The sequence below is a fragment of the Canis lupus genome, chromosome 5 (genome assembly GCF_003254725.2).
Source record: "Canis lupus dingo isolate Sandy chromosome 5, ASM325472v2, whole genome shotgun sequence".
Taxonomy (NCBI): domain Eukaryota; kingdom Metazoa; phylum Chordata; class Mammalia; order Carnivora; family Canidae; genus Canis; species Canis lupus.
The window spans coordinates 51415295-51427925 of NC_064247.1; positions in this window are offsets into that span (position 1 = coordinate 51415295).

Genomic DNA, 12631 nt, shown 5'->3' on the forward strand with positions numbered 1-12631 from the left:
ATTTAGTAGCTGGGCTAGAGGGGGACCGAGTTGCTTCAGAGACATCATTGGTTTAATAGACTTGTTTGCTTTTGGAGGAGTTATGTTCAATCTGAGTTGTTTTCCCTTAACTAAATGTTAGTCGTACTTTTTTTCCCCTTCTTATTGTGTTTCTTTCTCTTTTTTGTCCTTGTCAAACAAAATCATTATTGGTTCTGATGGAGTAGGCCTGGCTTTGAAGGAAACAGTCTTTCTTCTCTTTTCTGAAATTAGTAGGAGGTACTCCACACTTGGCTGCATTTGGTTGATGGCTCAACTTCTAAATTTCCAACTGTTCTCATCCCCAAGGTCAAGCATAGCCAAAGCTTCTATTCTCACATTTTCATGCTCCCTCTGCCTCATCTGCACAGAGATAGTTAAGGCTCCTGAGGGGATCTTTTCAAACAGGTGTTTATATTCTTAAATTTCTAATCTGGATATTTCTGGAAACAAGTAAACAGAGGCTTTGAGTTCAGCTGAAAGGTCTTAGCAGCAGGGAGTGGGAAATTTACCTGCAGAATAAAAGACTGAATTAAGGTTTGGCAACTTTTAGTCAAGGAGGAACATAAGATACTGTTCAACACAGTCCCTGACATCTAATTGGTCTCATAAAAGTTTATGGGTAGAAGGAAAGGAGGGAGACTGGAAAGGATTGAGGGAGGGGAAGGAGGACATCTCTTTTTCTGGCTCCTTCTTTACCTATCTTTGCACTTTGTTGAGTTTCAAAGGTCCCAGTCCTGAGCCACCTTCCCTACTTACCTTTCTCCCAAAGCACAGCACAAAATATCACCTTCTTAGAACAATCTTTCCTGATCATATAACCTAATTTGTTTCAGTTACTTTCTATGATAATAATCTACATACTTGTCATTGATTTTTGTATTATTGGTTATGTTTTGTATTTCTCTTCTAGAAAATACCTAGAAATACCTCCTAGAATGTCAGTAGCTCCTTTTGAGAAGGACTTGCCTGTCTTATAACAGCTATAGTGTTGCATACAAACAGGCAGATGCCTGCTGATTTTAGGCAATATGTGGGACAATACTATTATTTTACATATAGATTATTGCATAGAACTTTTCCAGTTGCCTAGAAGTGGCAACTAGAACTCAAACCTGAGGCCAAAGGGAAATCAAGTTCTAAATGAATGAGAGCAGATGCTAATTTGAGGACTCTGGAAACCTCAGCCATCATCTCAGTTCTTCCCCATCTCCATCTATTTATATAAAACTTGCATATATAAAAGACTGAGAAGGAGTATGGCCATGGTCAGAAGTTACTGACTTAGGAAGATGCTGTGGCTTTTTCCTTCTCTCTTAAATGGATGTTCCCTCCAGGCAAGTGAGGGGATTTCCAAAGGAATTACAGAGACTGGGGTACTTTCAAGAAGGGAAGATTGGTATTTCACTTTAGGATGTGCTATTCATTATTATAGTGGAATGGATGATCTGACCCTTACTTGTCTAAGCACGGTGCCCTTAAGACTGCATGGTCTATGATAGAAGCATCACTTGGTTTCTTACAACACATGCAGTATTAATGGCAACCAGAGTTTTTCAAGAATAGAGAAAAGTGGCCCTTGATAAGAGATACTTACACCTTCTTTCCCTGTACCCCACCATTACAGAGGAGGAAGGGAATGTGAGGAAGGGAAGTGTCCAAGGAACATACCAGCCTTCTCTTCACCCATAAGTCCCTCATGCACAAGCCTACTTAGGGAGAGAGTGAGAAGAAGAAGTGAGCAACGGATTGGAATGTGGTTACTGGGCATTTTAATTCATGTGAGTGATCAGAAAGCCTAGAGATCTGTCAGAGTTGTTGTTAAGGGATAGACTTACCAGAGCTTGAGAAAAAAGGAGAGTAGGAGAAACATAAACTCTTCCATGGCTGCATCCCATCGACTTCAATCTGGTCAATAAACCAGGTATAAATTTGCAATGACAGACCGCAAGGTGTATGCTCTATCCAGAAATAATCAAGGACTAAACATAGAGCCCTTCTCATTCACATTTTCCATTGTGTGGGAACTCAGAGCCAGAATCGTTCCACTTCCTAGATGGAGGCTAGCTGGTGAATTTGGCAAAAGGCTTTTGGTATTAGGGAGGGTTGCATTTTACATTTGCTTCCCTTGGTTTCATTTTTATGTCTCTTTAAGATCTGTAGAACAACTCTCCATCAACCTGTGAATGCTTTAGATCAGAAATAATTTCTCAGTTATTTTGTGATTTCTTATAACACCTAGGACAGTACTTGGCACACAAGAGACCCTCAATAACTATCTATTGAGTTAATCAGGAAGTGAATTTTTAGATTCAGCTTATTGTTATAGCTAGTTAGTCGAAAAATCAACTATTTTAGGGTGGGAAAATTAGGACTCAGATTGCAATGACGCTATTTGCTAGTTGTATGAATTTTGGCAAGTCACCCACTTTTTCTTAGCTTTGGTCTTCTCACCCATAAAATAGTGACAACTATATCGGTGTCACAGGTTGTTATCTGGATCAGATAAGGCAGTACCTATGAGTGGACTGAGCACACAACAGTTATCCCAAAATGCGTTTTTGAAGCTGCAGACTGGAGAGCAATCTTTCTGGACTCTACCCCTCCACAATTGTTTGACAAACGTTCCCCCCTCCCTCTTTCTTCCTCCTCCTCTATGTCCTCCTAGATTATGAATGCAGACTGAATTCACCCTTTCAGACACATAAGAGACACGTGTGAGTAGGCCGAAAGACCTTTAAGAAAAGACCAATATTTGCATATCTATTATAACTACTCACTGTTCGACTTGTTTCATTACAATTTCTATTTGGATAATATGTAAGGTCAATACTGTCACTGTTCTGGAAAATTCATTTTTTATTAAAGCAAAATGCACTGTATTTATAGAGATAACACCTTAAATGCTATAGGGAAAGTGCACCAATTACACTCGTTCCCTTGATGGGGCAAGTTTACATGCTCCATGTTTTCTCATATTACAAGGAGAAGGACCTTTGCCTGTGTTGATGTGTCTCAAGTGTTATCCTTTGGCTGAACTTGAATAGGTCTGATGCCTTGACCGTCCTTTCTTATATACCTGGAAGCACTGAGATAACAATATTGAGAAAAGAAAAAAAACCTAAGAAAGCTTTCTTTTCTGTACCCCTACATTAGTTTGTCCCCACTGCACTTCTGTCATTCTCCAATGAGTTGCTTGCTTGTCTCTCCCATTAGACCGAATACTAGATAACAGGTAGGGTGTCTGACATACTAGAGGCTCAATAAATATTTACCAAATGAGTGAAAATGAATGCCTGACACAAAGCAAGAACTTGGTAATAATCTGTTGAAGAAAAGGAGATGAAATGGCATAATAAAGGAAAATACAAAAAGACTTCAAGCCAGGAGATCCTGAATTCAAATCCTGATTTTTTTTTATCATTTACAAGATATGTGGCAATTTATTTATCAAAATGAAATTCAATTTCCTTTTCATTAAATGAAAGAAATACTTAAGGTGATTATCCTTTTACAGTCCCTGGCACTTAGATAAAATGCATTGCAAATCCAGTTCCCTTCACTTCTTCATTTTGACTAACAAGAAAGTATAATTGTTGGCATTTTCTTGCTGACTATTCTATTCTGCTGTATTAACAAATATAACTAAATATGGCAAATATTTTCGTGTGTGTTTTGTGGTATTTTCTGCGAAGGCTTTACCTTCTGGTTTTCTTTTGTTCCCCCTCCACTAATTTCAGACTCAATGAACAATTGGTTGGCCCTGTTATTTGGGCATAATGCAGTCTGGGGATTTCTAAAGCAGAATCTTCTATGAAGGCACTAATGACAAGATAGTAGTGGAGTTCTCTAGTTTTTTTTACTATATCAGATGTTTACCTGTTTTAAGGTTTCACGTGCTAATTCAAACGTCAAGTCTATGTGTGGTTGGCTGGAATGAAATCAACTCAAAATTGCGACTTCCTTCATCTCCTGGTGATCAAAACCTCAATAGGTGTTTTATTGTGTTTGAATCACTAAAACAATGGGAATATAATTGATTTGTACCTTAAAAATTAAGTTTATTTGATACATTGTATATTTCAAAACATAGAATTTGTGAAATGGGCATGAATAAAGAAAGAAGCTTTTAGAAAAATGTTTCCTGGTACAGATCTAGTTCTGCAGCATTGTGTATAATGGGGCTTATGCAGACTACAATATGAATGGCACCTCCTGGAATTGTGCAAATGTGTTGGGCTTGGCTAGGCTCATTTTTCCCCTTGCTAGTCTCCTGTTACTCTACTGGGATGAGGGAAGAAGAGCAGAGTGTGGAGAATTAGAACTGGCATCCAATTGCTATTGCCCTTGATCAAATCTTTAAACTCTTGAGTCTAAGTTCATTCATCCCTAAGAGGCAGTTCATTTCTCTGCAAATGTTAGAATCATACCTGAGGTCTGTTTATATCAGAGGTCAGAGCACATCAACTGGTGACTAATTCTGTTTCTTTATTGGCATTTTTCAATCTTCAATAAACATTTCTTGTTATTGCTAATTGGAAGAGTGGATTACAGACTTAATTTCAGGTATAGCACTTTGAGGAAGACAGCAGCATGTACACTCGTATTGCCATTTCCCTATGTTGTGGACTCAGCACAGGTGAATTTAGAGAAGGCAGTGGAGGTATCTAGGCAGAAGAAGAAAAGTGGGGGTTTCTACAGAGGAGATCAGTGCTTCCTGTGAGTGTTGACTAGAGGCTATGCCTTCCATGTGCTATTACAATAACTCTGTGAATCAGGCCAGACAGACGTGTCTGGGAAAAGTGGGTGCCCTAGGCAGGCCAACAATGTGGCATCCCTTCACACTAATGGATTTAAAGGAGAGGCTGGCACCTCAAAGTGGAGGAGTGGAGAGCCAGTCCTTTGACTTGCTCCTCATTTGTCCAGAGCAATTTGGCAGTTTCCCTCTGGCCCTCAGCTTGAATGCTCACCCTACTGACTTCCTTATGCATTTTCCCCACCTGCAGGAGCAGTCCTGTAGTTATCCAGACTCACCCTCTTTAGAAGAATATTCATCCAGGAAGACTCAAGCAGTCCCTTTAAGGATCTCAACTGCCCCCACTCCTTCATAAGAAGATCAAAATTGACCTTCCTGCCTTGTACAGTGATTGATGTTACAAGTATTCTGGTTAATCTAAAATTCTCTTGCTTCTAGTGGGGTCTCTATTGCCTAGTGTGGACCCTGACCTCAGAGATATAGATGAAAGTGAGGTTCCAAGAGCTATTTTAGCCTATAACCCCCTCTTTGAACTTCCTGAGCTGGTGTGTGTGTGTGTGTGTTTTATTCTATGAAGGTAGGAACCATGATTACATATGGGCTTGTGCAAGAATGCTGCTTACGCCTAAATTGTTGATTTCCTTAAAAGGATACCTATTCCCTTGAAGCAGTCATGTCCAAAAAATATTGAACTAGAGAATTTCTCTTTGAACAGGGCTTGAATAGCTACTACCAACAATTGCTACTAACAACACTTTCCTTAATGGGCCCTGGCTCAGACCCATTGGCCTGTATCATAGGATGTGGAAACGTGATTTGGATGCAGTCACCAAAATAGTGATTCAGGCACTAAAGAAACCAGACTGGGTACTATTTCATGGAACTAAGGGAAATGCAGGGACTTAGGCTAAAGAGCAACCACAGAGTTCACATAATCAAACAATACCAAGGTCCTAGCACAGTCAGCATCCTAATATCATGCTCCACTAAACTGGGCTTACGAATTTCTCTGGAGTAGAGATGTTGTAAATTTCCAAGGACTTAGGTGGGGCTAGGACTGAAAGTGGAGTATAGTTGCTTCCTTTGAAGTGAGAAGTCTGTAGGGTGATAGTCCCCTCACTTGGAGCCTTGTTCTTAGCTCACCTTTTTCATGAAACTTCTCCAGATGAGCTGTACTAGCCTCATCTTCTAGTCTCCCTAATGACATTTTTGATAGTCAAAAATGGAATCTGAATTTCTGAAGTATCCTGCCAAGTCTTCCTTTGTTCATTCTAATTCGGGATCTAAAAACCTTTCAGGAGTGGCATGCCAAATACTTCATTTATTCACTTTAATTTAGGTGTTCCTGGGCCAAAAGAACATTCCTATATGTATAAAGTCTCACCGAAGGGTGAAGCAAAAATCACTATAAAATCACATCAGTGGAATCACAGAATCAGAATATTGGATTATTGAGTCCAAAGATCTAGTTTTAAAGGTAGGAAAACTGGGACTCCAAGAAGATAGGGCTGTTACCTGAGATCCCATAGCTAAATTAGGGGCAGACCCAAACCAGAGCCCACATAATCTTTAATTTTTTTTCTATATCACTATTTTTTAAAAAGCAAACTTAAGTCTCAAATAATAGAGCATCCTTAGATTTTTTTTTTTACAGCTGTAGACATGGATTTTATCAGCATTTAGAGACTTCTAGCCTCCTATGACTTAACTAATATTGTGGTTTCGTAAAAAGAACATATACATCCTTGGGAGTCTCATAGACTAAGTTTGGATTCAGTTCAACCACTGAACTGAAATCTGTTTTTTAATCTTGAGTGCATTATTTAACTTCTCTGAGGCTCAGTTCATTCAAAGGTAAATAGGGAAAAATAATAAGCTCACAGAGTTGTTAAGGATGTGCTTGTCAAAATTTTTATGCAACAGAACTCCTATTGGGTGTCTCAATAAATGGAATGCAATATGAATTGGTTGCAAAGGGCTGGAACAACCAACAGAGCAACCTGGAGAAGATGAGGCAATCCCAGGATTCAAAAGGGTGGGACACCACTAGACTGGAGGCAGTATAACCAGAGCCCTGGAGATGGAGCCCACTGGGAACTGGGACCTTGCAGTCTGCCCCATTCCTAGGGATGGTCAGTCAGGACTTGGAGTGCCTGGGGTAGTCATCTGTCAGGAATTCTGGTCCTGGTTTGAAGGGCTGACTGTTAGGAACTGGAGCCTGGAGGGAATATGCAGCTACTGCTGGAGACTCTGGCCAGAGTTAAGAACTGGGGTGAGAGATGCTGTAACTTCTCTTTTCCTCCCTTCCTTTGATCTCCCTCCATTGCCTCCAACTGGCTAGACCTTGCCTTCTGGCAAGGGAGCCGTGGCTCTGCAGTTGTCAGGGGTTAGCCTCCCTGGATCTGTGAGCAAACAGGAGTTAAATAATGTCCTGTACATAAAGCACCTAAAATTGTGCATTTAGTGTGGTTTTCTTCCCCCTAATGATGCAACTACTGTGCTCCAGGACACCTGATTAAACCTCAGAGGGTTATCCTTACCAGCTGTTTAATAATGTTTTGGCTTGAGTGCGGTAACTTCTGACCCCCCACCAAGATCATGGAGGCTGGGGCTAGCTTCACATCGTTACCATCCCCTATGCTTTAAAAAGTGCCTTTCTATCACATATCTAATTTTTGAAACAACCCAGTGAATCATTTGATGAAATAGACAATGAAATTGAAGCACGGAGAAGTTAGGCAAGTGCCCAAAGTCAGTTAATAGGTGGCAGACTCAAGTTCGGATTGCAGTTTGACTCTAAATTTGGTTCTTTTGACTTGAAGATTGTTGTCTGTTCTAAGAGTGTACCTACTGAGTTCTTGTTATATAAGTATTTCATCTCTTCCTTCCAACAGGCAGTCCTATTATTTTTTTCTCACTTCTTCATGAAAATGCTGAGGTCTGGCAAGGTTAAATGACGCCCACTGTCACATAACTCATTAGGAAGGGATTCTAGGAAGGGAATAATACATTTTTGTAAACCAATGAGCTTCTCATTGTTGTAACTAATCAAGCTAGTGCCTGAAAATGGGAGCAAGGACGCCTGTGTGTGCTTGATGATTAGAATGAATCATTGCATTTCAGAGGACTCTCTGGAGCTCCAAGTTTCTGAAGAAGATTATTTGTTCAGAGGAGTTCATTTCCATCTATTTCCTGTATTGAGCTGCTATGTAAGATGTTATTTGCCAAAAACAAAGGATTCCAATGCTTTAAAGCAAGAGCAGTTTGAGTCTACCAGTAAATGACCTTCAAAGTCCCTTTTTCAGCTCTAATTCTACAATACCATGAATTAACAGACACCAATACACATTGTTGTTGGAACTGCAATATGGGGGACCTATGCAGAGGGATGAATCCTCTAATAAAAGCTGAATAAACAGCCATTCCAAGTTCAGTGGGTGATGGCACAGGAGCCTTCATTTCCGCTACTAGCCAAGAAAATTTTGATCAGGCTGCAGGCTGTCTGCCCATTCATCTGCAGCAGGAAATGGATTTAGAGTCTGTATGGGCTGGACTCCCATATTTATCATCCAGTTAGGCCTAATCAAAATGTTTTCCGTTTCACCTGGTAAGTGCAAAGGGCTCAGAGGAGGGTCTGAGTGATGGCAGTGGGTTCCCATCGCTTTCTCATCACTGGAGTGCAGTTGTTAAAAGTCCCATTTCTCCTCAGTGTCTCACTCAAAGCTGAGACAGGCAATCTCTCCTGTCCCCACCCCTGTCAGCTCTCTGGAAGCTACTCTTGGCAGCAGCAAAAATCTATGGAATTGACCTGGAAAAGGGAGGGAGGAAGGGCAGATTGTGATCCCAAGGAAAGCTGAGGTCAGAGGTGAGGCTCAGAACTGATAGATGAAATGAACCTCTGAGCAGGAGCCTTCTTGGATAATGAGGGGCTGCAACCTCCTGGGATGGGGGAAGGACAAGGAGGGGAGGCCAGAGGTCCTCTTAAGCATGGGGAAAGCTTACGAGGAGGATTGGAGTATCTCTCATCCCTTGGGTGAAGAGGAGGTGGGGGAAGGGGTTGCTGATTAGAATGAAAATGTGACAGTCATGCAAAGCTTCCAGTTGGATTTATGCATCCTTTGCCAGGATGCCGGGAGGAGGGTACTTGACAGCCCCCATTAGAGGAGGAGAAATGGAGGAAATTAAGCATTGTTCTGTTAGGGGAACCCCTGAGACTAGGGGATGGACGAGCCCCTGCTGAATTCATTACTGAGGGAGTACTGTTTTCATGAGAAAAACAAATAATGCAGAAATTCCCCCACTTTGATGCAGCAAATTCTGACTTGGACTGCCCTGGGATGAAATATCCCTGTGTGCCTCTCAGTATCCAAAAGCAGACATAATTCTTTTCCTGTGCAGGATGTTATAGGTGACATGGGGATGGTGGGAAAAACAGGAGCCTGCAGTTGAGTTTGGTTGAGCCAGGAAACAGGTTGTTTCAAGTAGCAGTGAAATAAAATGACTGAGATAGTGTAGGCTAGCTTGTCCTTATTTCAGGGTGATGGAGAGCCATGAACATCTTTTGAACAGGGGGATGACAGGATCAGGCTTTTGAGGATAATTCCGACAGACTAGTGGCAGGTGGGCTGAAGGGGCTGAAGGGGGCTTTCCCCCCTGTTCACTTCATTGATGAACAAATGCAACTAATATCCAGGCAAGTAGGCCACAAGAAGCTAGTCATGGTAGGTCATGGTAGTAGCATAAGGGAAAGACTAAGAGACCTCGCTCAACTGGGAAAGGAGAGTGAGAGGGTGGTATGGAATTATAATATTTTTAGTATTTATTAAGAGACTAACTCATGCCCATACATATATACATATAGTTTACATATCTAATTTGACCGTTGCACCATCCTACAAGATAGGCATTAATATTCCCAGTTACAGATGAGAAAACAAGCTCACTGATGTTAACTAACCCCTCAACATGATGTTAACCAGGACAGTTTCATCTGCTCTGAGAATAAAACATCTTTCTCTCTAGTCCACTAACCTCAGCCTTCCATTATTTTTCCTCTTGAGACATAGGGTTTTATATCCAGAGGGGGGCTTTTTAGATTATCTAGTCCCACTTATTATATTATTATAATATATTTAAATATATAAATATATTTGAATATATAAATATATATTTTTAATATATATTTTATATTATATATCATATATAAGAAAAGACTGAGGCAGGTAGTAGAAACAGAGACAGCTCAGGTCTGTGCTCTCTATTCGGTCAAGTGGCTCCCTATTTTCAGTTGTCAGTACAAGCCCTCTTCTCATCTGAAGCTCACATCACACTCCCAACAGACAGGAGATTGACTTACAGCAGTTATGTTCCTGGGGCAGCTGGAGATAAAGTCAAGAATTATCGGGCAGCCCGGGTGGCTCAGCGGTTTGGCGCCTGCCTTCAGCCCAGGGCACGATCCTGGAGACCCAGGATCAAGTCCCATATCAGGCTCCCTGCATGGAGCCTGTGTCTCCCTCTGCCTGTGTCTCTGTCTCTGTCTCTCTCTCTCTCTCCCTTTCTGTGTCTCTCATGAATAAAAAAAAAAAAAGAATTGTCAAGAATCCCATCACATTCCCCCCTCTTCTCACTGGGACACGAATTTCATCTCTCATCCCTTTTACCTCTGATGCACAATGATTTTCCTTAATTGTTATCACAAGAGGCACTTTTAAAAAATCACCTACTATGTGCTCAGGAGCTCCCTTGTATAAAATCAATTAGTCTAATCCTCACAACAGTCTTATAACAAAACGATATTTTGTCAGCTGAGCATACTGGGTCTCACAGTGGTTAACTTACTTGTCTAAGGTCACACTACAAGGAAGCAGCACAGTAGGATTCAAACAGTAGGAGTCTCATTGCAGAGCCTCCTTAATGAAAAAGGGCTCTCTTCCTGTTTTTATGCCATTTTGTTATTAAGCAAACATTTTTGAGTGCCCACTACATGTCAAGGACAGTGACAAGCCCTGGAGACTTGCAACAAAGATGAGAGATTCATCCTGAAACCATAAAAGGAAGAACAGAGGTTAAACAGCAATGTTCCCATTCTTCTTCTGCCCTTAATAATGGAGAGAGTGCTTGTGTCCACAGCACTTGACAGTTCACAAAGTGTATCCTATTCATTATCTTAGTATATCTATACAATAACCCTTGGAAGCACATAATTTCCATCCCTCTCTCCCCATATAGAAAACAATATAGGAAATAGAGTAAACAGGCTCCTAGAGGTTGGGTGCAGTGTGTAAGGCCACACAGCTGGTAGGGCAGTCTGACTTCTTGCCTATTGCTTTCCACGCAGCACAAAATGGATTCTTTTTTGTCTTTTCTTCTCCCAACTTTTCCACAGCAAAACCTGGCTCTTTTACCTCTGGTGAAACTTTCTCTATAATTTTCGTTTAGCTATAAACTAACATCTTGTTCTTCATCAATCTAAATCAGCCTGTCTATATTCATACTCTTCAGACCTGTGATTCCTTATGTGCCCCACTTTTCTCCTTTAGATTTTGTTTCACTTGAGTGACCCCTGAAAACATTTCTGCTTCATTTCCAGGTGTAAGTCTAAGGGACTAGAGCAGGTACTATAATGCACAAAGTTCTCCCTCATTCTTATCTTTATCTATCTCTTTCCCCATCTGTATAACCATTCATGATCTCAACTATCCATTCATCCATCCTTTGATATATACATACATATATATATCTACTAATTTATTGTATGTATGTGCATTTATCCAACTACCGTCTCCTATTTCATCCTTCTTTCTTTCCTCACTACTACCTATATATTCACCTACTCAACAAATATATACTGAACATTTACTGTGTCTCAGGAGCTGTTCTAAGTCCTGAAAACAAAGCAGATACCGAGACATACAAGTTTTCTATTCCTACAAATATAGTAGGGCAGAGAGAATGTAAGAAAATAAGTAAGAATTTTAGATAGTGGTAATTGTAATGAAAAAATAAAATAAAATAGTGACATAGAGAGTGATTGCAGGATGATGCTTTAGTTCGAGTGCTCAAGGAAGACCTTTGGGCTAAGGGACGTTTGAACTACAACCAGCTCTTTAAAGATCTAGGGGAATAATCTGTTAGAGGGAATAGACAATTTTCTGCCCACTTGCACTATCAACTCATCCAATTAAGATCCACTTGGCTCTCTCAATATTCTTAACAAAGGAAAACATGCAAGGATCCTTGTTTACCCAATCTCATTTTATTGAAAAGATGATGAAAGAAAAGTGTATTCAGGGGCCTTTCTCATGATTACCAGGGATGGTAATAGCAGAGATAACATGATGTGATATAAAGGAATGAATATAAGAAATAATGAAAGGGAATAAAGGGGAAAGGAGAGAAAATGAGTGGGAAATATCAGAGAGGGAGACAGAACATGAGAGACTCCTAAATCTGGGAAACGAACAAGGGGTAGTGGAAGGGGAGGTGGGCGGGGGGATGGGGTGACTGGGTGACGGGCATTGAGGGGGGCACTTGACGGCATGAACACTAGGTGTTATGCTATGTGTTGGCAAATCAAACCCCAATAAAATATACAAAAAAATAAAGGGATGAACCCTGGAAAAGGAATCTGGAACCCTGGGTTCTAAGTTTAACTCCATACTAACTTGAGGAAACATGCATAAATTATTTTTCCAGTACAACTTAGTGTTCTCTCTCTCTCTCTTTGTCTTTCTGTCTCACACACAAATTAGTAATGATAAAATTTTAAAGTGACATAAAAGCTAAAGTGAAAAATAAGCAAAACAATAATGTTAACATTTATTTAATAGTTATGTTATGCCAGGAATTATTCTAAGT